Raw genomic sequence first — 2,354 nt, 5'->3', positions numbered from 1 at the left:
CCCTGTCCCCGGGCCCCCCCGGGATTTGCGGGGTGCTGCTGGTGCTGCCCTGCCCCGGCGGGGAGCGTCCCCCATCCCGCTCCGGCCTCTCGGGCCCTGCTCTCAGCTCGGGGCCTCCCTACAGCGTGATTTTGTTATTACCGTTCGTAACTGCAGCTTTTGAGCGAATCTTGGCAGGATCCATCTGCCCCAAATCCTGCACTTGGTAAAGAGTAAGCCAGAACGCCAGGAGCGGCGCTTGGCGTGTCCTCGGCCCAGGTAACAGCGTGTGACGGGACCGGTGCGGAGCGGCCGTGGTGCTGCGACAAACGGCCTCGGGGCTTTGCACGTCCCGGTTCGCGCTGCCAGTGCGGCAGCAGGAGCTTCCATCCCGGCCCAGTTAGGACGGTGCCTCTTTATGGTGTAACCAATCTGGACATCCAGGCTGCTGCTTTACTCATCTCACTAATTGCTTGCAGCTGTTAAAGCTTTTCATACTTAGGGAAAAGGAAAGGAAAAAGGTAAAAGTCAATCCACAAAAAAATCAGGAATTGGTAACAGTCTCTACTGGAAGGAATGGAGATGAGAAGACTTTTGAGTTGTAATTTGTGGTCTAATAAGCTAACTAGGAAGGAACAAAAATTAACGGAAGCTTTGCTGGTTTTGTTTAACATCTGATGGAAAATCCAGGTTGGTTAGTTCTGGCTGCGTGGCTGTAAATGACAAGGGCACGGTCCTAGCCCCGAGGGGAGGGGGGCGCCTGGCTGAGGGGGGCTGTGGGTAGGTGAGGAAGGACGGCGCAGGGAGGAGGAGCGGTGGCATCTGCCCGGAGCTGGCGTCCCAGGAGCAGGGTGCCCATCAGGGACACCCGGCCCTTGGGAAGGGGAACAGTGCAGCCAGGGCAGGTCTGCCTGCGGCCAGCCCGGGAGGGGCTCCGGCAGCGGCCTGGGTGTTTGGGGGGTGCGAAGGCGTGGCAGCCCATGCAGCTTCGTGTTTCCGTCCCCGCTAAAAGTCCGAGGGACGACCGGTGCCGTCCGAGTCTGCGGGTCTCTGCTCTGTGCCATTGCAGGCCAGAGCTGCGACGGGAGCCCTGCGCTGGGATCGGGGCTGGTGTCCGTGTGGGCTGTGTCGTGGCCCTGGCAGAGGACAGCGGGCGGGCAGCAACCTCCGCCACGCTCCTCTGCTGCAGTGAGTCAAGGCTTTGCCTTTCCTGTGACATGAGGAGGGGAGGTCACAGCCCAGCCCAAGGCCACCACGCTGCTGTGGCTGCCGTCCCCCTGCAGCCGGCTTCTTCAGAGCGGTCCTCAGCCCCCTCTCAAAGCCGGTCAGGATGGGGCTGGCACGGAGCTGGGGTCACCTGCCTGAGCATGGCGCCCCCCAGACACCCCGGGGGGCAGCCGCGAGTGCGGAGGAGGGCAGGCTCGTCCTGTGGGTATAGCGCATCGGATTAACACCCTGTGAAAAGGGGGGCAGCCCCTGAGATGTGTTGTGATTTTGATCCTTATTTAGCGCCATGTGTTGTTTCTCCTTGCCCCGACTCTGATCCGAATGTGCTCTTCATCTCCTCGGTGGAGAGCAGGCTACCGTACCAAAAGTCATTAAGTTATGGGGCCTGCAGCAAGGCTTAATGACAATTGAAATGAGGAACCTGAGTTGTGGCACGGTAACACTAGAGTGAATGCGGTAATTAGGAAGGCAGCGATTTCCCTGTGACCTTTTTTTTAAAGTGTTTGAAGTGGCCCGGTCTCGGCAGAGCTCCCTCCCTGTGTTAAAAGTTTCTCTCTAATGTGGGTCATGCCTCTGCTGTTTTCAGGTGGCACAGTACAGAATCTGCATTTTGTTTTTTCAAAGTTAAAGTGTCTTTGAAATGTGATTTTGCATCTAACGCAGAATGTAATAAAAAGACTTTAAAGAGCTGCTGATGCCTCGTGGAAAACTGAAAAACATTCTGTTGAGAAACAATTCTGCTGGGCTGTCTTATCTGCTGTTCCCTTTGCTCATTTTTGATAGCACGGGGCACTATAAATATACATAGTTATACATGAAAATGAGAAACCTTGGCAACCAAATAGAAGGTTAGTTGTTTTCTGGTGTTTGATTGCTGTGGGCAGGTGGGTGAGGGGAGATGGAGTTCATGGGCCGGCGTTTCATCTTCACAGCTACTGGACCGATGATGCGGCCGATTGTTGAGCGTTGGACTGAAACGGAGTCATGTACCAGTGGATTATTTTTTCCTAGAGGTATTTGTTAACCCTCTAAAAATAGCATCAGTGGTTTCTGGGGCACTCTGAGAAGGTTGGCGCTGGAACAGAGGAACGAGGCGACGCTTTGGAGCCGGAGGACAGGAGCTGCCATATGGCAGCGGGGGCCGAGCC

The 2,354-nt window shown here is 55.9% G+C and overlaps 1 protein-coding gene across 1 annotated transcript in view; it reads left to right on the top strand.

Moving 5' to 3' along the window:
- The first annotated feature begins 149 nt into the window (after positions 1-149).
- The window catches only part of ZMAT4 (zinc finger matrin-type 4), a 77,819-nt gene continuing 75,614 nt past the window's right edge, over positions 150-2,354 (top strand). Inside the window, exon 1 of the mRNA XM_026863040.1 lies at positions 150-258. The gene's annotated coding sequence lies outside the window, so the exon portion shown is untranslated. The remainder of the gene's footprint in view (positions 259-2,354) is intronic.

The sequence above is a fragment of the Athene cunicularia genome (genome assembly GCF_003259725.1).
Source record: "Athene cunicularia isolate RWA chromosome 22 unlocalized genomic scaffold, athCun1 chr22_part1, whole genome shotgun sequence".
NCBI classification, from domain to species: domain Eukaryota; kingdom Metazoa; phylum Chordata; class Aves; order Strigiformes; family Strigidae; genus Athene; species Athene cunicularia.
The sequence above is the reverse complement of the archived record's forward strand: the minus strand, read 5'-3'. Positions and strand labels throughout refer to the sequence as shown.